General features: G+C 47.0%; 1 protein-coding gene across 4 annotated transcripts in view; it reads right to left on the reverse strand.

The window, feature by feature from the left end:
* Window positions 1-12,602, reverse strand: part of MGAT1 (alpha-1,3-mannosyl-glycoprotein 2-beta-N-acetylglucosaminyltransferase) — a 45,396-nt gene extending 32,794 nt beyond the window's left edge. Inside the window, exons 1-3 of one of the 4 annotated variants that reach the window (XM_035107005.3) lie at window positions 12,504-12,602; window positions 10,848-11,425; window positions 936-1,070 (exon numbers count right to left, since the gene is read on the reverse strand). The gene's annotated coding sequence lies outside the window, so the exon portion shown is untranslated. Of the gene's footprint in view, window positions 1-935; window positions 1,071-10,847; window positions 11,426-12,108; window positions 12,342-12,402; window positions 12,420-12,503 lie in introns of those variants that run through there. The other 3 variants (XM_088663389.1, XM_035107006.3, XM_088663390.1) reach the window with 3 other exon arrangements.
* Window positions 12,603-22,147: the final 9,545 nt, after the last annotated feature.

The raw sequence follows: 22,147 nt of genomic DNA on the forward strand, positions 1-22,147 counted from the left end.
CCCACAAACACCCTTCTCTCCCCTTTTGCAGGGCTCCCTCCAGAAAATGAGGATATATTTGGCTCAGGGAGACTCTCCTTGCCTCCAACTGGGACTTACTGATTTAATCCCCCCCACCCCTCCTTTACCCACATCCTGCCTCCTGTCTGGACACCCCTCCCCCCAGCACCGTCTCCTCTTCCTCCAGACCCTCTTTTCCTCCCCTCTCTCTCCTTCTGCCAGGATCCCTCTTCCATTCTCTCCCTTTCTCCGCTTCCTAGAGCAGACTCCTTTCAAGCAGCTTAGTTTGCAGTGATGGGAAGGGAGATGCAGGCGGGTCTCGCTTTAGAGAAGCAGTGCCAGGTCTGTGGGAGCATCCAAGAGGCCTTACGCTGCCTTCTCAAAATCAGGCAGGGTTTGGGAAGGTGGCAGGGTCCACCCAAAACAACAACAACAACAACAACAACTCTGTCCGGATTTTCACTTTTGGAAATATGGCAACCCTTGTTAACTGCTATGTGGGAACTCATTCCCAGCCATCCTGTGAGAAAATGAAAGCCTTTCGGGGCAAAAGGTCTCTACAACAACAGGGTTATAAAGTCATATGCTCAAAGTCATAGGCCATGACAAAATACAGGAAATTTATCTGGTAATAAACTTGGTTATCTCAAATGCAAAGCTAACTTGTGAACAAGCCACCTTCACACTGATTTCAATAATATTATTTATTTATTTATTAAAGTTGCATACTGCTTTTCATAACATAAAAATGCAAGATGCACATCTAAATAAGTGACCCGAATCAAATTTTAATACTTCTTCTAAAGCAGCCTGTTTTAAAGATTAGTGATAGTTGATGCTTGGCACTCCCACATCTAACAATTGTTAAGCTGGTAAAGTTTGACCCCCCCTCCGCACTTCCACAACAGACCCATGCTCATTGAGTCCCCACCTACCTTTTTCTCAGAAGCAGGCACAAAAAGCTCCTTATATTTTTAAACGCAAGTATAGCGTGTAAGACAACTCCCATGATGACATGTGTGCAGACGTTATATCCACTTTGTGAAAGACTCAAGACTCCTAGAAGTCACCTAATTAAAAAGAAAAAGTACGGTAAGTCTGATACTTGCTGCCAAAGAAACATTCAAATATAACTAGTATAAGTTGATAAATCATTAGGATCTCTGTACTTCACCACTGATAGATGAGGCATGGCACAAAGATCAGGAGAGAGATGTCAGAAGACCAAGTTCGTTTTTTTCAGAAAGCTTAATCTCCCTGCTCTGGATGGTGAAACTTGGATTTCCTGCTCAAATTTTTAAAAATGCAGCTTTCACACAACTTTTGCAGTCATGATGTACTCCCAGGACATGCAAATAAACAGCCTTATAAACTGTGTAACATAGTGGAAGCAGATTGGGAGGGGGTGCAGGGGGAATAGGCAGGAGACTTCATATAATAAAATATGGGTCTTTACATCAAAAGGAGTAATGCATTTTAGGTTTTAATAAAAAATAAAATAAAAACACAAGTGATGTAATTCAGATTCTTTTTCAGATGTGCCAACATTTCTACACAACAGCAGGCACTGAGGGTTCCTACCTGACAATATGTCAGAGACTAAACAAAAAAGAACCCCTGTGTTGCTGACAATCCAAAAGCAGCATGGTAGGCTAATAATATAATTACAATACTTTTATATCACTATTGAATTATGTCTTAATTGACAATCAGATAACGTACAATGCGCTTTATGTAGGGCTACCTTTGAAGGTGACCCGGAAACTACAACTAATCCAGAATGTGGCAGCTAGACTGGTGACTGGGAGCGGCCGCCGAGACCACATATCACCGGTCTTGAAAGACCTACATTGGCTCCCAGTACGTTTCTGAGCATAATTCAAAGTGTTGGTGCTGACCTTTAAAGCCCTAAACGGCCTTGGTCCAGTATACCTGAAAGAGCGTCTCCACCCCCTTTGTTCTGCCCGGACACTGCGGTCCAGCGCCAAGGGCCTTCTGGCACGTCCCTCGTTGCAAGAAGCCAAGTTACAGGGAACCAGGCAGAGGGGCTTCTTGGTAGTGGCACCCGCCCTGTAGAACGCCCTCCCATCAGATGTCAAAGAGAAAAACAACTACAGTACCTGACATTTAGAAGACATCTGAAGGCAGCCCTGTTTAGGGAAGCTTTTAATGCTTAATAGATTATTGTATTTTAATATTCTGTTGGAAACCGCCCAGAGTGGCTGGGGAAACCCAGTCAGATGGGCGGGGTATGCATAAATAAATAAATATTACACACACACACACACACACACGGTGACACCAACATATGTATCCTGTGTACCCTTTTGGCCGTTTTACTTGGTAATATATTTCTTATTGTGTAATAACCATTTACAGAATGTTCAGAGCTGAGGAAGAACATTGATTGAAACAGTCAGTCATCCTGGAAGGACTGTCCTGTTGCTGTGTTTGGAGCACCAACATTCTTCAGCTTACTCTTGGCAAATACTGCATATTTGCCTCAAGCTTTAGTGATTCTTCATGACATTATATCAACCTAAAAATCCCTTATTTTGGGACATTTTCTTAACTCACGTTAGTTGGTGTCACCGTGTATATGTTATACGTTATCTGATTGTAAATTAAGACATAATTCAATAGTGATACAAAAGTACTGTAATTCTATTATTAGCCTACTGTGTTGCTTTTGGAATGTCAGTCAATATGTCAGAGACTTACATTCACACATGATGCCTCCCCCATGATTCTTAAAAGCCCCATCTTTGACTGGCATTCTCTTGGTTTCCAGGCTTAACGACTGAAGCCTCGAAACCTAGAGAAAGTTCTTCAGAATGATAGACTACTCCAACAGATTCCAGCCTTACCTGGTTAGAATTGTAATGCTGACCAAGTGACAGACCAAATGTCAACCAACAGCCTATCTCATAATAGTGTCCAATTGTGGCTAAGCATTCCATATGAAAAAATAATGCCAATGTGAAACTGGCATTCTTGCAACAGTGCCATCCATTCTCAACGGCAGGAGTAAGGTCTCCATGCTGCCCAGTCATGCACTCCACCCTTCCTATAGTATCTGCCACCATCTGCCCAAAAACTCTCCCTCCGGTTCTACTGCCACAATTAAAATTACACAACCCAGCTTCTCCTACTGACATATCTGAACAGAAACAGGAAGAGAGAGGTTAGGAGCAAAACAAAAAGAAACACACAAGCAGTCGCAGAGGGGATGGGTCTAGTGTTGCCAACTAGAGAGAATTTTACGGATTGGCCAATTGCCATCACGAGAGAACGCAAAGCCAAAAAGTTCCAGCTGAGCAGTTTGTGCTATTATTGTGCCCACATGCGCCGTTTATAGCAAGCGCTGAGGCATCACATGGGGGCAGTAACTGCATTTGTAGTGGGGTACACATGTGAAAGCACTGAAAGCTTTGTGCTGCTACTGCAATGAACATTGCATTGCTCTGTTCAGCTCTGCCTCTCAATAAGAGGCTGCCAGAGAAGTGGCAGGCACCATTTTGTAGAGTGCACTTGGAAAGACCACATGAATATGTATATACGGTAGTGGTTGTCTTGATGGGTAACGGCAAGTGAGCAAGTGCAGCAGAGGGGCCAAACCTCTCCCTCTCAGCTGAACCACCATCTCACACTGGGTCACTTCTCAGACAGTGCTGCAGTTGTGAAGCTGCAGTCCGTGGAGGCAGGAGAGAGGAGGACACCAAATTATACTACCCCCCCCCCCCAAGACAGGGAAGCATTATCCTCACAAAGGAAAGGCCCTCTGAACATGCTTGGGAGCACACTTGCCCTTGAGCCCTTACCTGAAAGAATTTCAGGTGGTGAACATACAGAAGGTGAAGTTGGCCATTCTCAGAGGCGCTCACTTAAGCAAAACACAGCACAGGCCACAAGTGTCCTGAAGTCAAGATTATTACCAAGTTAACTGCATTTGGGGAGGTGAGAAAGGTGCTCAATTTCCATTCCATATTTTCTCCAGGAATTCAGAACTACCTACAGAACTACCACCTTTTATTTGCTTGCCACCCTTTGAGGGAGGTTAGATTGAGAGATAGTACTGGGAAACCTTGCGCTAGTCACTTTTTGGCGGAGCTGCTTTTTGAAGCTGAGCTCCCTGTTCTACAAACGAAACCCTAGCTGTTACATCACACTAACCTGGCTTGTTGACCTGTAAAGGTTGTAAGTCAGGGTGTACCCAAACTTTTTTCAAAGGGGGTCAGATTTGATGAAATGAATATGCATGAGGGGGCTGACCAAAGTTGTTGAGCTTTTTTAAGGATTGAAGTTGTTGAGCTTTTTTAAAGGATTTTTTACCCCAGGACATATACTGCCACGGGGGCCAGATTAGGCTCCCGAAACAGACTTTGGACATGTCTGTTGTAAGTAGAATAGAAATCTTCTGTCTTCTATAAGGCAGACATTTCTGCAATTAGCAGTTTTGCTACTCTTCCTAAAAATAAGCTCTTAAAATATGTTATCAGTATTACCACCAGTGAAATGGCAACCAGAAATCTCAACAGAGCCAGCCAAGGTTTCTAGATCTGCAGATAACAGCAATCTGTCAGAAAACACGTGTCTGACCTTTGCAATGTTTCTTGGGTTCTGCCAAGCAACAGAGACTTAATTGAATGGCTTTCAATATTTAACACTAATGAAAAGAGCTCTTCCCCAGAACACAGAAGCCATCACTGAGTTCTGAACACTCATTCAAGTCAGTCTCACCTCACAGAATGTACGATGGCCAGCAGCTTAAATGGCTTTTTAAAATGCCCAAACCAATTTACAGAGGATAGGCCTATCAATTACTGTTAGCCATGAAAACTAAAATGAAAGTACCACAGATGGAGGCTGTACAGATCTGTATACCAGTTGCTGGAGAGTAAATTATAGAGAGAGCCATCACATTCATGACTTGTTAGTGGGCTCCCCAGAAACATCTGGCTGATTCCTGTTAGAAAGTGAATGCCAGGGAATTCTTGTAGGTCTAATGAGAGGTTGAGATGTTTCTACCTGCAATCTTGTTAGATTCTACAGGCCAGGCCCCATTGTGACTTCTTCCTGAGGTTGTAAGGATCCACTGCAGAACAAGGATTGGAAATCCCAGGGTTATTGGCCTACAACTCCTGGCCTGGGTCTGATGGGAGCAGGAGCCGGAAGCTACAGGCTTCCTTTCTTAGCACAGAACATATAGCAGGTACCTGTGTCTACTTACTACAAACATGTAATACTGGGCTTAGCTGTAAACAGAAATAATGTAATTTAAGCAATAATCTTGCAGGAAAACAAATCATTGGTTTCAGAATGGAGACAAGCAGCTCACAGATGGAGTGAAATGTTAAGAGTTCTCCAGCTGTGAGAGGGGCCACCCTCATGAAGCACAAATAGTTTCTATGGGGGAAGGCAAGCTTCACATCCATTCCAGTTTGTATCACATTTCATCCAGGATGTCCCTTCCCATTGACCTGGCTGGCCAAGACTATTTCTCCACTGGCTTTTATGCTTCTATTGGGTGGATTCCCAGGAACCAAAATTACACAGTAAAAACATACAACTACTTCCAAGTGAGGGAGTAAGTCAGGGGTCAGCAAACTAATTCAGCAGGGGGCCGGTCCACTGTCCCTCGGACCTTGTGGGGGGGCCAGACTATATATTTTTTTTGGGGGGGGGGAAATGAACGAATTCCTATGCCCCACAAATAATCCAGAGATGCATTTTAAATAAAAGCACACATTCTACTCATGTAAAAACACCAGGCAGGCCCCACAAATAACCCAGAGATGCATTTTAAATACACATTCTATTCATGTAAAAACACGCTGATTCCCGGACCATCCATGGGCCGGATTTAGAAGGCGATTGGGCCAGATCTGGCCCCCGTGCCTTAGTTTGTCTACCCATGGCGTAAGAGATGTAGCCAAGGCACTGCTTGTTGAAGTGTCCTGGCTATACTTGAGTAGAGTTTATCCTGATTTAGAGTGGCATGCTAAGCAAGTTTGGGATTGCCCACAATCAAGGCAATAACAACACAACTCTCAGGAAGAGAGAAACCACAAATCACACATTTCAGTCTAAACAACCCTCTGGCCAGACAGGATAAACTATTATGCTGCGCATGCTGAGTAGCCAAACAGACAGCTACCTCGTTTGTGTGTAACACTAAACCATTGTTTAGTGATATGTTCACAGGCCAAAGTGAGCGAAAGCTCACATGCTCCCCCTTTCCTCCTGTAACAGTTGGGAGAAGGAATTCATTAGTGTTTACTTTCACAGAGATCTGTTGTTTCATACCAATCAAAGATTGGAATTTAAAACAAACTCTGGTCAAATAAACAAGCCAACTTCAAATCATAGATTATTACATTGCATGCAACAAGGCAGCAGGATTCTGTGAAACCAAAAGTAAATGCAAGCAAAGTCTTCCTCCTTGCCACATGGAAGTGAAGAACAGGTGTAAATCTAAGGCTTTGCTTGGGCTCATTCCAGGTAAGGGAATAACATGGATCCCCCAGAAAAGACCCTGGAGCTGCTACCCAAAGCTACCCACCATCAGAATAACATCTTCAGTTTAGCGTCTGTGGTCACCTGGATCTGAGTCTCTCTCTTCCTCCATTAATTTGCACAAAGTCATAAGAGGCTGAACATATTTGGAAGAGACTGAGTTAATTAGGGCCTCAAAGTACTTGTACAGTCATGATCTCAGAAAACCAGAGATGGATGGAATTCAGTATTCACAGGGAATACTGTACGTGACGTTGGAACTAAACAGGGAGTCGCTGAAACATCTTCCCCATAATACAAGCCTAGCCAACCATTATTAAATTACTTTAGCATCACTGACCTTACGAGCCAACATTTAACTTTAAATTAGGACATGCTGCATAGAATACTGAATATACAGTGTAAAACACTGTGGTGGATTCAACTTGACCCCATTCAAGGCCAATCTTGCAATGTTAAAAGCATGGGGGCTGCTTATTGGAGACTGGGATTCAACTAATGAGTTGTTAGAGGAAGCTCTGTCAGCAGTCTTGTCAGAGGAGGGGGGACACCAGTTTTCCCCTCCTCACCGGGGGGGGGGGGCTCAGGGGGGGAAGGGAAAATACAAACTCTGGAACAGTGCACAGAGTGGGTAGGGGGTGATCAAATCATCTGGCAAGTCCATGAAAGAACAATCACTTTAGAGCAAGGTTGAATTTCTCCCTAAAGTCCTAATGACTCTGCCTGTTGTGTAGACACGATGCAGCAGGCAGTACAACCATTTTGCTCCATATCTTTCCTGCTCTATGGGATCAGTGAAACAGAAGCATTTCCATGTGCACCCTTCCCTTCTGCACTTTCTGCATATTTGTTTCATCTTTCATCTGGGACATCCTAATATCTCCTCCCCTCTAATTTAGCATTGTATCAGAGCTAAGCACCATCTGTATTGTGGAAGCCCATATACAACTCTTGGGAGTAAATTACAATCATGTTTGGACTTGCTGTATTCAGATATATGGAAATCTGCAGGTTGATTTAATAAGCCTACAATATCCCCTGACTAGCTGATCAGGGCTTTCACAAGTTTGAATTTTTAAAGCAAGGATCAAAGTAATCAAACAGGTTTTTGTTTTTCGTGTGTTTTTTTTTAAAAAAAAGGAGGACAGAGGCTTGTGGGACTCGTCAAAGCAAGAGGGTCAAGTGCCAGAAATAGTGCTCAGAAAGCAATATTTAGTATACTGAGTAGTGAGCAAATAGACACTATAAACAGAACTTTACAAAATTACCCCATGCCAGCCCCTGCTTTGCCCATGTCAGACTAATAGCCTGACATGTGATTTGCTATGTAAGGAAGCAATTGGGGCTTTTGCTCCAGTGTAATATCATGCGTTGTGATCATGCACCACTGCAGCAGCTCATGATACCACAACTTGATCGGGGTGCAACTGATCAAGTCAGATTTGGCAAGAGACAGTGGCATCACGTAGGCAGGGCAGTGGCCACACTAAGCACTATCCTATCCACGCCAGCTGAACCACCCTTCCCTCAGTGCAAAATTATGCTAGTAAGAACTCAATGGCAGGAAAATAAAAAAATTCCTTCAGTAGCACCTTAAAGACCAACTAAGTTTTTATTTTGGTATGAGCTTTCGTGTGCATGCACACGAAAGCTCATACCAAAATAAAAACTTAGTTGGTCTTTAAGGTGCTACTGAAGGAATTTTTTTATTTTACTTCGATCCAGACCAACACGGCTACCTACCTGTAACCAGATGTATGGCAGGACTCAGAGACTAAACAGACAGGACAGACAACCCTGGGCCCTAGAATCAAGTGTCAGTTTCAGCAAGTACCCTTCACAGAAACCATTAAATTGAACTTCCAGTTCCCTATCTACTGCTTCACTGTCGCCAAGGCCGCAATCCTGCACACACTTACTGGGAGTACAAGTGAGCACATTGGGACTGACTTCTAGATAAACATACATAGGTTTGCAATTCATGGGAATGATCTGTGAACTAGAAGCCTCTGGCCCAGATCTTACTTCTGACATTAGGTGGCCCTCAGTAAGCTACTACCGTATCTCTCACAGATTCAAATACTGTACCACATAGCTAGAGAGGGATCAGCTGTGTTACTGAGTTCCCAATTGGAAACTCTGTAATGTACCCAATCAGTTTAAAGAACAACCTCAACACACTTCCAAGGCTCCTGATAGTTCCGTGGCAGCCACGTCTCTACCTTCCCCACACCTGGCATTACATATAGTATCAGGTGGGTGTGGTTTGCGGGGCGGGCGGTCTCACAGGCAAAATTGGAAATTTATTATTATGTATTAAATTTTATCCCATCCTTCATATCCCATCCCATGATTCCAAAGCAGCAAACACCCAAGTAGCAAAAATTTATTAAAAAAACAAATTCAAAACATCTAAAAGCACTATGAATAACACAGAAACTTGCAGAACAATCACATACCCTCACGGTTAACAATTTCAAGGTTGTAAGGAACAGTATCTTTGAGCCATCCAATGGCAGGGTGAACAGAAATGCTTTTAAGATCTTCCTGAAAGTTAATAATGAGGGAGACAGGTTGCACATCAGCAGGAAGGTAATTCCACAAACAGGGAACCGCCCAAGCTCTGCCACAGGTCAACACCAACCAGGAAGTCAACAGCTGTGGTATTGCTAACAGGGCCACTTCATAGGGCCCAATATGGTTGGTGTTGAGGAAGGCACATATTTAGGTACTGTACATCAGTCCCAAGCTTTGTTTAAGGCTCTGTACACTCTTACTAATGGGATGCGGGTGGCGCTGTGGGTTAAACCCCAGAGCCTAGGGCTTGCCGATCAGAAGGTCAGCAGTTCGAAACCCTGTGATGGGGTGAGCTCCCGTTGCTTGGTCCCAGCTCCTGCCAACCTAGCAGTTCGAAAGCACGTCAAAGTGCAAGTAGATAAATAGGTACCGCTACAGCGGGAAGGTAAACGGTGTTTCCGTGTGCTGGATGGTTCACCAGAAGCGACTTTGTCATGCTGGCCACATGACCTGGAAGCTGTATGCCAGCTCCCTCGGCCAATAACGCGAGATGAGCGCCGCAACCCCAGAGTCGGTCATAACTGGACCTAATGGTCAGGGGTTCCTTTACCTTTACTTTACACTTTTAATAACACCTTGGTTAGGACTGGTATCTCACACTACTTCCTCTAGGTATACCTGTAGCTAGCTGGTCACCACCCTCTCAATCACCTTGCTCACGAAGGTTTTCTAAAACCTCTGAACCCATGAAGGCCTCTTCAAAAGGGGCCACACTACCACCTCTTTCAAGGCAGTGGGCATAACTACCTCCAATAGCGCATTAACCACTTACTGGACCATCCAGTCATTACTTCCCACAAGACTTTACTAGCCAAGATTGACAGAGATCAAGAGGGTGCATAGCCAGCCCCCTGTCAGGTGTTCCCTACCCCTGAACAAAAATGCTCAGTAAGATTGAAATATTAACTTACAAAGGCCTTGTAATATGAAGCATTCTGACAAGCATTCTATCCATATTACAACCATTATAATACTGTGATTAAAAAAATAATGATAAGATATAGATCTGGCTAAAGAAATAAGGAAAATCACTCCATTAAGTCAATCTAGAAATATCTCATATCCAAACTAAATGAACCCTCTAGATCAAATAAATGCAAATTACACCCAACACAACCATATATTATGATGATAAAGAGAAACAAAGAAACGAATGATCAATGTGCCCAGCATATTTTAGCATATGTGTTGTACACCGAAGAGATTTCTTCAGAAATACATACCACATTTCTGGACATCCAAATTTGTTCCTGCAATGATTATTTTTTGTGCTTTCACAGGTCTCAGGCACTACATGCACAACACTTATACTGGTCCCTGTCTCTGAATGACTGCAGTTAACCGATACAGGAAAGAACTCAGTTCTACTACAGGGTGCATTCAAAAGGCCCTCACAAGATTCAATTACTGTGAAGGGTTATGTGTACCTAGCTAATTGGCAGTTTTGCATCAAGTATGAATTGTGAAAGCCAAACAGATGCACACAAGTCTACCGATAGTTAACTTTATTAGGAAAGAAATGGATCACTGCAGACATTAGGGACATGAAATCCTACCTACTCACATAACCTACCAAGCCCAGATTTCAACAGATTAAAGGTAACAAACATGGGGTTTGATTCATTCACTTCATACTTGCACTTTCATACACTGAACACACAGTGCATAACATCCAAACACTTGCAAGCTAAACAGAATATGGTTACAGTGCAAAACAAGTATAAGCTTTGAGTGAATTGCACCTAACTACTCACCTGGAAGATGTCATATTGCCATAGATATAGGGTGGCCAGCCTAATGTTCTTCTCTCCTGGGGGAGGGGGGTCTCTTGGCACCCCCCTCCCCCTTCAAAGACTCCACCTTGAAGAAACAGTAGAGGGAGATAAGCCGGAAAAAGTCTTCTTTCTTCAATTTCCTACACAGACCCCACTATGCTCAAAGGTAGGGGTGAAATGTTCCTGCAGCCTTAGCCACCACTAAAATGAATGGCAGCATGGTCTTCTGGTGCCAGGATAATCCCCTTCAAGTCTTTTTTAAGGCTCGTGTGTAATCTTCCATTTCACAGAGGGGAAGTTCAGTCTTCACAATTGATCATAAACTCTGCTACAGAAAACCCATGGAGAACAGCATTCTCATTGTCCTCAGTGTCTAGCTGTTCTTCTCAGTTGTCCTTAAGCCTGGTTTCACATCTCTTAGGACTGTAGATTTTTTTTACAGACACAATCTCAAAAAAGACTCAAGTTCTTGCTGGATTTAAACAATCCCAGTAGGATTCCCTGGCTGGAGGCACACTACTGGGTCACCAATTGTTCTGGCCTCAGTCATCATGCCCCTGTGAAGCATATAAAACTGGATTAAAAACCTCCTGCCTTTCAAGCAACAAAAGCCTTGATCACTACCACTAATAATAATAATTATTATTATTTATTTGTACCCCGTCCATCTGACTGGGTTGCCCCAGCCATTCTGGGTGGCTTCCAACACTTATAAAAACATAACAAACACAGACTGAGACCAGAACTTTCCCATGAATAACTCTATTGTTTCACGCAAACACCACCCTGGAGGGCAGTCATATAATCATTTCTCTAAAATGCAACCTCTTGCCTGACACTGAAAGAGAGATGGGACCGCTTGTCACACACATTCCCTCACATAGGTTGCAGGGGTCACAAATTAATTAGTGTTTTGATTTGTTGGAAGCTGCCAAGATGGGTGGCTTATAAATAAACTATTATTAACAATATATTATTAAAAGCATGGCCATAATAATTTTCTTTATTAGGCGCATTTCTAGCCCACCCTTCATCACAACAGATCCCAGGTCGAAATAAACTCATGCACACATATATATCGTGTGTATATGTATGTTTCTGTGTGTATACACACGCACACATGCGCACGCACGCACACAGTGTATACACATACAAACACCAGTGCAGCTTTTAAGATTTGGGACAGCTAATAGCTGTGACAGAAAACGATACCCAGTATCAGGCAGACTCCTATGCTCACCTATATATTGTGAAGACAGTGCTGCTTATATGCACCCTTACTGATCAGGGGAATGGAGGTCCTATAGGAAAGAGGTCTCCCCTTTAAAAAGTCAAGTGACAGGGCCTTTCGCGGCTCCTTCTCTGCGCCCACCTCCTGGCCTACTGCGAGAAGCCCCTTCGCTTCCCTCAGGCTCGCTCCCTAAGCACAGGCGCTACTAAATACGCGGATAAATAGGGCGCGGAGCGGAGAAGGGCTGCTCCCTCCCTCGTGTCCTTCGGTTCCCCCTGCCTTCCGTCCCTTCCCCCTCCATACCCCTCTCAGGCCCTCTCTCCCCCGCCCGCGTCACTCTGGGGGGGGCGCTGCCCCCCAACTCCTCCGGCGAGAGGGGCGCCCCCCGCCTCCCGCGCACTGACCGAGGGCAACGGCAGCAAACGGCAGCCAGCAGCAGAATTCCAGCCACTTCCGCCAGGCAGCGCCGGAAGCGAACCCATGGCAACCAGCCGTCCCGCCCCCCTCAGCCCCCTGCTTTCTGATTGAGGCCACGCCTCCCTTCCCTCATGCAAGTCAAAAATGAGGGCGGAGACTGGAGGGCGGTTTCTTTTCTCGCCGGAGGCCACGCCCTCCTCCCTCCCTCCGCGGCGCTCCTAACCAACACACGACTCGCAAGGCGGTAGGTGGGATGGTTCGATCCGGCGCCGGCCACGCCCCCCTCGCCCTTGACCCGTCGCGTCAAAAGCATCACCTCTTCCGTAGGGAGGACGGGGGAAGCGCGGCGGGTGACGTCGCTCTCGCCTCAGAAATATGTATATTCATGCGTGCGCGCGCTTGAAGGGACGTAAAACGACGTAGGTAGGACTCGTCGCCCCTCCCCTTTTGCTTTGTTCCAATCCGCCGCCCAACAGCCCGCACCAGACACGCCCACATTTGGGAACCGCCCCCCCGCTTCCTACTTGGTTTCAAGGCTGGTTCCCCCCCCCCCCGTCGCGTCTCCGTCTGTGTGCCTCTTGCGCCCCCTGGCGGTTCAGAATAATCATTGGAAAACTAGAGCTTCCTTACATAGAACGTCAATTGGCCCTAGAAGAACTCTGCGTTTTTATATCCAGTTGTGGCCGCATGGTGTATATGCCCATGCATACTAAACATTTACTGGCACGCATCACGAGCCTCCAAATTGTACCGATGGCACTGGCTCCCACAGTCCCTGGCATCTGTCTCCCTTCTCGCTCCTTCCTGCCTATCCATAAGGAACTCTGGAACTCGAGAGAGAGCATGCCTCAGAGAGGACCACAGTTGGTCTGACGCAGTTGGAATAAAAATAAATAAATTTATTATTATTATTTTCCAGGCAGGGACAGTCCTGGATTTACATAAGCCACCCCCAAGTTTCTGATTTGATCTCAGAATATCCCACTTTTCCTTAGGACGTACCTATTTTCATCAGAGAAATATTGGAGGGCATGGTAGGATCCTGAAGCTGAGGCTCCAATATTCTGGCCACCTCATGAGAAGAGAAGACTCCCTGGAAAAGACCCTGATGTTGGGAAAGATTGAGGGCACTAGGAGAAGGGGACGACAGAGGAGGAGATGGTTGAATCATAGAATCATAGAATCATAGAGTTGGAAGAGACCACAAGGGCCATCCAGTCCAACCCCCTGCCAAGCAGGAAACACCATCAAAGCATTCCTGACAGATGGCTGTCAAGCCTCTGCTTAAAGACCTCCAAAGAAGGAGACTCCACCACACTCCTTGGCAGCAAATTCCACTGCCGAACAGCTCTTACTGTCAGGAAGTTCTTCCTAATGTTTAGGTGGAATTTTCTTTCTTGTAGTTTGAATCCGTTGCTCCGTGTCCGCTTCTCTGGAGCAGCAGAAAACAACCTTTCTCCCTCCTCTATATGACATCCTTTTATATATTTGAACATGGTTATCATATCACCCCTTAACCTTCTCTTCTCCAGGCTAAACATACCCAGCTCCCTAAGCCGTTCCTCATAAGGCATCGTTTCCAGGCCTTTGACCATTTTGGTTGCCCTCTTCTGGACACGTTCCAGCTTATCAGTATCCTTCTTGAACTGTGGTGCCCAGAACTGGACACAGTACTCCAGGTGAGATCCGACCAGAGCAGAATACAGTGGTACTATTACTTCCCTTGATCTAGATGCTATACTCCTATTGATGCAGCCCAGAATTGCATTGGCTTTTTTAGCTGCTGCATCACACTGCTGACTCAGGTCAAGTTTGTGGTCTACCAAGACTCCTAGATCCTTTTCACATGTACTGCTCTCAAGCCAGGTGTCACCCATCCTGTATTTGTGCCTTTCATTTTTTCTGCCCCAGTGTAGTACCTTACATTTCTCCTTGTTAAAATTCATCTTGTTTGCTTTGGCCTAGTTGTCTAATCTGTTAAGGTTATTTTGAAGTGTGATCCTGTCCTCTGGGGTGTTAGCCACCCCTCCCAATTTGGTGTCATCTGCAAACTTGCTCAGGATGCCCTCAAGCCCATCATCCAAGTCATTGATAAAGATGTTGAACAAGACTGGGCCCAAGACAGAACCCTGTGGCACCCCACTAGTCACTACTCTCCAGGATGAGGAGGAGCCATTGATGAGCACCCTTTGGCTTCGGTCAGTCAGCCAGTTACAAATCCACTGAATGGTAGCATTGTCTAGCCCGCATTTTACCAGCTTCTTTACAAGAATATCATGGGGCAATATCATGGGTTGGACAGTGTTCTCAAAGCTACTAACATGAGTTTGACCAAACTGCGGGAGGCAGCGGAAGACAGGAGTGCCTGGTGTGCTCTGGTCTATGCGGTCACGAAGAGTCGGACACAACTAAACAACAACAATGGTAGGATGTCCATGTTTTCATTAGAGAAACGTTGGAGGGTATGGAGTTATCCAACCTGGAGTCATCTGAAGGCAGCCCTCTAGGGAAGTTTTTTTAAAAAAAAAACCAAAAAAAAATTAAAAATGTTTTATCCAGGGCCAGTGCTAGGGTTTTTTGCGCCCTAGGCGAGATCACCTTCTGGCGCTCCCCCCCCCATTAATAAAAAATAGAAATAGAAAATAGAAAAAATAAAAATAGAAAATAGAAAAAATAAAAATAGAATAGAAAAAAATAGAAAATAGAAAAAATAAAAAGTAGAAAATAGAAAAATAACATAAAAAAACAGCTGAGAGGCCCGGCGAGGTGGCCCCAGGCTCGCACTCCCTGTGCGCCTCCAGAGCATGCGCGCACCTCGGGAAAGCGGCCTGAAGCCGCTCAACAGGTGACAGGCACAGTGGAGGCAGAACCGAGGGGCGGCGGGCAGGCTGCTTAGTTCGCCTAAATGGATGCGCCGGCCCTGGTTTTATCCTGTTTTTTATAGGAAGCTGCCCAGATTGTCTGTGGTGTTCGACCTGCGTCTGCAAAGGTAGCAAGGCTCTGCACAGTGTGTTGCACGTTGACACCTTCTTTAATAAATTGCTAGAACTGGCCATTCTGGCGCTTTTGGCATCCTTCTTTGGTTTCCCTGCATCAAACCACTCCCACAAGCCCTAGAGTGAGCATCATCATGTAGCCCTGGTGGGATCCTAGGCCACAGTTACATGCATAGGATGTACAAGTACAATCAAAAGATACAACTCTTAACAGTGCGTGGCATCAGATTCAGGCCCGGCTCTACATAGACCCCCGGTGGCGCAGGGCACCATGGCGCCAGCCCGCCAGGAGGGCGCCGCGAGCTGCGCCCGCCCGCTGGCCAGCCGGTCCGCCGTGCAGCAGCGCGCGGCGCCCACCTGCCCACCGCGCTGGGAAACGGGGCGGGAGGACGCCGGAGAGATCGCGCTGTGCCTGCCCGCATGCCCGCCCGCCGCGCAGCAGCGCCGCGCCCACCCGCCCACCGCGCTGGGAAACGGGGCGGAAGGGCTCTGGAGAGATCCAGCGCACCATGGCGACAGGGGCGCTTAAGACGGCGCTGATCAGATTAACAGTAATCTCACATCAACATGCTTATGTATTTATTTATTGTTAGCTTCCTTTTCAAAATGCAACATTTTCCCAAGGTGGTTTATGATATCTGATAAAATCCATGGAAAGCATGTACAATATTAAAATAAGGAATGCAGCAATAATGAGCAGGAGGCAAGGAATATCAAATTATTTCAAGCTCATTCCAGCACAAGCACTCAAAACTAGAGATGGAAGGATCTGTCTATTTCGGTCCTCTCTGTTTCTCATTTTTCGAATCTTAATCAGTTTTCCACATCTCTGTGGCAAATTTGCTAATTTTTTGAGGGGCAAGCAGTTCCCCCCAATATAACACATTTTTGTATGCTATTTTTCTTTTACAAAAATATTCATTTTTTACGCACACTTTCCCCATATAATCTGCATTTTTGTGAGCATTGGTTAGTTGGAGAAGTGCGCCACAGAATTCAGGCAACTGTGAATTTCAAAGGATGGCCTTGTTTTGGTTCTCACTTTGTTCCTCAGAATTGCCCCCCCCCTTAACTTGTTTTTAAATGTCCCCCAGGGACAAAAGTGAGATGTGGCCATAACTAGAAAAGTGGGACGGCTCAGGAATAAGAAGCGAAGCAGGGCGAAATCAAATTAAGCCTCGGCATGTTTCATGGACGTAGCCAGGATTTACCAGTATGTTAGAGGGCAGGCTTTATGTTGAGGGGAGTAGAACCTCAGTTAGTTAAGTATTTTTATTGATTTACTTGATTTAGGGTGGGCAGCTGCCCCACTCCCCCTTTGGCTATGCCCATAGCATGTTTGTTCCACAGGGATTGTTCCCGCTGTCCATTGGTCATATTTGTAAATGCAGGCATGCCTCCGAAATATTGCGGGGTTCCATTCCTGACCACCTCAATAAATATTGCAATAAAGCAAGTTGCATAATTCCCCCCACCAGTGCATATAAAAGTTATGTTTACACTATACCGTAGTCTGTTAAGTGTGCAATAGCATCGTGGTGTTTGTTTGTTTTTTAAAAAACCAATGTATATATTTTAATTAAAAAATACTTTATTGCTAAAAAATGGTAACCATCACCTGAGCCTTCAGCAAGTCATGATCTTTTTGCTTGATGTTGAGGGCTGCTGACTCATCCATTCCTTCATTTTGTGTGTGTGTGTTTTTAAAAGCAATATCTGCGAAGCGCAATAAAGAGCTTCCAACATAGAGCCGGACGGGACCGTGAGGTCCAACCCCTTGCAATGGAGGAATCTTCTGTCCCACGTGGGGCTTAAACCTCAGATTAAGAGTTTCTACCAATAGAGCTATGGAGGCTGCTCATTAAAATGAGGTATGCCTGTAATGTGTTGAGAAGGAGCCTGATGCAGGAAAATCGGCAGCTGAACTTACAATATTCTGTTTGGGGGGGGGGGAGGCAAAGGACCCCTAGACGGTTAAGTCCGTTCAAAGGCGACTATGGGGTTGTGGCGCTCATCTCGCTTTCAGGCCGAGGGAGCCAGCATTTGTCCACAGACAGCTTTCCAGATCAACAGGACAACATGACAGAAACCAGAGCTCACGGAAAACGCCATTTACCTTCCCGCCACTGCGATACCTATTTATCTACTTGCACCGGCATGCTTTCGAACGGCTAGGTTGGCAGGAGCCGAGATAGAACAACGGGAGCTCACCCCATCATGGGGATTCAAACCTCCAACCTTCTGATTGGCATGCCCAAGAGGCTCAGTGATTTAAACTGCAGCGCCAACGACACCCCTGTTTGTAGCAATAGTCCAGGGGTCGGCAAGGTTTACCTCGCCTGGGCCGGTTCACTCCAGCGGAGATCCCTCCATGGGCCGGATTGTGCGCGTGCATGAGCGCGGCCCCGCGATTTCTGGCGTCTGCGTAGACGCAATTTCCAGTGTCTGCGCATGCGCAGTCACAATTTCCGGCATCGCGGAATCGAGTCCCTGCACCGCGGTGTGCCAGTTTAGCGCAGTGCGCAGGGACTCGCTGTGCGGGTCGTTGGCCAGTTAAACGACCCCCGTGGGCCGCTTGTGGCCCATGGTCCTTAGGTTGCTGACCCCTGCAATAGTCCTTCTTCACATTGGCAAACTTAAAGTTGCCATATGGGAGTCATTGGCTCTGGAGCCACCTACTGTTGTGCTCCCTGCCCACCACCCTTCCAGTTTCAATGGACACCAGCCAACATTGTTATATATGAAGCAAATGGGCATATGTCTAGCTGGGCGGGGGGGGGGGGGCACGCAGGTTAGTGGCAGCAGCAGGGGATGGGGAAAGGAATATTGCCTTCCTAGAGGCATCTAGTTAGCTGTTGTGGGAAGTTAGGCTGTTGCCTGACCAGAGAGACCTTTCGTGTGGTCGCACAGAGCCCCACAAGGGATGCAGCCGTAGTGCATTTGCCCTCTCTCTAAAAGGCAAACAAAAATTGGCATGGGTTTCTCTACTCGGATATGGGAGAGAGCCTCTAACAAGACAGGTGTTTTTAATTGGCCAGATGATTGCTAGCAGAAGCTTTTGCAATGGAAAACTCAGGCTGGTTTCTTCCCAGTGAACCCGTAGAGTGATACCAGAGTTTGCAGTGGCCCATGAAACCAAAAGCTTAATCTCAGCTATTATTCTTTGTTTACTATGTACATGGATTAACTGTGTGCATTTTTTTTAAAAGCCGTTTGACAAACTTCCTTTGGATCAATGGGTGGGAACAGCTTTTGTCTGTGGGGCTTTTTAGTTTAGAGAAAAGACAACAAAGGAGGGGTTGATGGGGAGAGATGGGTTTATAAATCTATTTGTGGTTGTTGGGCAGGAGAGAGAATGCCTTCCTTCCTTCCTACCTACCTACCTACCTACCTACCTACCTACCTACCTACCTACCTTCCTTCCCTTCCCTTCCCTTCCTTCCTTCCTTCCTTCCTTCCTTCCTTCCTTCCTTCCTTCCTTCCTTCCTTCCTTCCTTCCTTCCTTCCTTCCTTCCTTCCTTCCTTCCTTCCTTCAAAATCCTAGGCGGCCAACTGGCACAAAAAGATGGTGTTTCTTATGTGTAATGGTCACATCGCCACCATACATTTAAAGCACATTTGAAGGGCACGGCTTCTCCCAAAGAATTCTGGGAACTGTAGTTTGTTAAGGCTATTGGGAATTGCAGTTCCTGAGATTGGTAAACTATGGTTCCTAGGTTTCTTGTGTGGGGAAGCCATGGGGTTGAAATGTGGGTGATGTGAATGGACTTCCGATAGCCAACAGTGCCTGCCAACAGTGATTAGCCTTTGTAGCTAAATGGAACCTCCAAGTCCAGCCACGACTCAGCCTCTTGATTAGGGATGGTCAATCTGTGGCCTTTGAGATGTTTTTGGGCTCCGACTCCCATCAGCCCCAGCCAGAATAGCCCATTGTCATGGGTGACAGGAGTTGCAGTGTATCAACATCTGACAGGCCCCAGCTCTAACCTGCACGCTAGGAACAAAGAGCATCACTCTTTGGGGGTGGCCAGAACCTTCCAGCTGGCCAGATGGGTCTTGGTTGGATCCAGCAGGGCAAGTCTTTATGTTCTTTTAAAGCAGAGGCTAGTGGTTGGATGATTGCGGTACAAAGGGAGGGAGGGACCTCCCTGCACCTTTATAGCAGAGAGGTGAGAGGGCCCTGTAGAAACTTCAGATGTTGCTGGGCAACTCCCATCATCTCTGACCATTGGTCATGCTGGCTGGGGCGGATGGCAGATGGAGCCCAGCAACGTTGGAGGGGGCTGGACTAGATGACCATGGGGGCCTCTTCCGACTCGGTAATAATAATAATAATAATAATAATAATAATAATAATTTATTATTTATACCCCGCCCATCTGGCTGGGTTTCCCCAGCCACTCTGGGCGGCTTACAACAGAAACATTAAAATACACTAATTTCTTAAACATTAAAAGCCTCCCTAAACAGGGCTGCCTTCAGATGTCTTCTAACTCTATAAATACCTGCAATCCCTTTGGAGGAACCGTCTGGGGGGACCACATGCCAGCTTGTGGGCAGGGCCAAATGTAAAAGTGGGTGTGTGCAATGGGTGTTATTTTTCGTCCTTTGTATAGTAGGGGACTTCCTTCAAGGTCAAACACCCCTCTCTGTTTTCCATCAGGCAAGCAGGAAGCATGAGCAAGGTTCAAGGACTCATTCCAGCCAGGCAAAAGCATTAAAGGAAGTGGGAGAAGGGTGTGACAGAAACCTGAACAGGGAGGCTGCGGGTGATGTTCTTCTGGAAGGGACCCAAAAGTGGTTCTTCAGTTGTGTGTGTGTGTGTGTACATGTAAGGGATTCTCTCCTGTTTTGGAGTGCCTGCTTCAGTTTTGGAACCCATTCAATGTCAAGAGAGAGCAGCCAAGCTACCCGTCACTTAAGTTTTCCCTGGCAGGCTTCCTAATTGGTTTAAGGCACGGGTGTCAAACACAAGGCCCGGGGGCCTAATCCGGCCCGCCAGACCTCGTCATGTGGCCCGCGTAGCCGCCGCCGACAATACCACTGACAGTAGTTCTGGAGCCTGCGATTGGCCGAGGGTCAAAACCGAGGGCGGGGCTGCAGGCGGAGGCCGGGGTGCTGGAGCCGCGCTGACGGCCTTGGCCAGGGAATTTCAATTTCGAATGAGGCTGAGGGAGGCGGTGGCACAGCGGCCAGACAGGGAAGTGAGATGCAGGAGGAGGGGGAGGAAGCCCGCTGAGGAGGTAGGAAAGCCCTACAGGCGCCGCCAGCAAAGTTGGTGCCGGGACGGAGCAGCGCTGGATTTTGGGGGGGGGCGGGCTTTGCTGTTGTCTCCAAGAGCGAGTGAGGTGGCACTGGGGAGCCACCGCCCGCCACTTCCCTTCCTCTCCTCGGCTGCATCCGGGAGGTGGGCGAGCGAGCGGGCGAAAGGGACGTGGAGTGAGCCTGAGGGGAAAGTAGGCGAAGCGCAACAGCCACTCTCTTGATGGAGCCGGGTTTCTCTTCCCTCTTCCTCCGTTTTCTCCTCATAGACACTCGGGAGGGTGGCTGGATTTTGCTCTGCCCCCCCACCCCCGAGCCGCCCTTTGGCTTCTCAGTTCCGGCGGAGCAGCTCCCCAGGGGGGGGTCAGGAGGGAGGCGGCGACGACGGCACGGGTTCCTGCTCTTCCCGCTCTGCCGCCGCCTCCCCTCAGCCCCTCGTGATGTAGGGCTCCAGATGGAGTCGCCTCACGGTTTGAGTAGGTGGGAGGGGATTTTTTTTGGGGGGGGAGGTTTTCAAGCCTCCTCTGCCTGCAGTCCCGGTAGGGAGAGGCGGCGGCGAAGACGACAACAGCGCGGGTGGGGGGAAGAGCAGCTCTGAGGCGAAGATGCACGTCCGCTGGGGCTGCCGCCGCCTTCCTCCTCGGGAAATCCACTGCCCTCCCTCAGCGTGAGGGGAAGGGACTCTGGCGCTGAGGAGGGAGGATGCAAAAGCAAAGCAGGGAGTTGGCGCTGCACCGCATGTTCCTGCCCCTCTCCAAAGCATGGGGTGGGTTGCAGCGTGTGGCATCCTGCCTAGCGGGGTTTGGGTGTGCGCAGGGCGGGAGAGGGGAGCCCTCTTTCCATCTGCAGGTTTTTAATCCCAGCAGTGGCTTTCTCCTTCCTGCCGAAGGTTTAGTTGAGCCCCCCCCCGGAAGCCGTCGATCCCCACCTTTTGTTCAAATTTCCCTCGTTTATATCACCTCCCACACACGCGCCACGATGCAGGAATGTGATCCACGTGGGGGCGGGAATGAGCTTACATTATTACAAAAAACAGTAATAATTGAATGCAGTGACAATAATTTATGATAATAAAGAGTGGACACATAGTCCTACAGACACAACCGGCCCTTTGAGGGTGACCAAACTGCTGATGCGGCCCCCGATGAATTTGAGTTTGACACCCCTGGTTTAAGGGTTCTTCTGGCAAACAAGGAAAGTACCTACAAGAAGGAAGGAAGGAGCAGCTTCCCCAGAAGCCTCTTCTTTCCATATGTTCCATAGGTTTGCATCCAGTGAAGGAGGTGTTTTATCTCCCGCTTGGACAACTACAATGCGCTCTACGTGGGGCTACCTTTGAAGGTGACCCGGAAACTGTAACTAATCCAGAATGC

The sequence above is a fragment of the Zootoca vivipara genome, chromosome 2, assembly GCF_965207765.1.
Source record: "Zootoca vivipara chromosome 2, rZooViv2.hap1.1, whole genome shotgun sequence".
NCBI classification, from domain to species: Eukaryota; Metazoa; Chordata; class Lepidosauria; order Squamata; family Lacertidae; genus Zootoca; species Zootoca vivipara.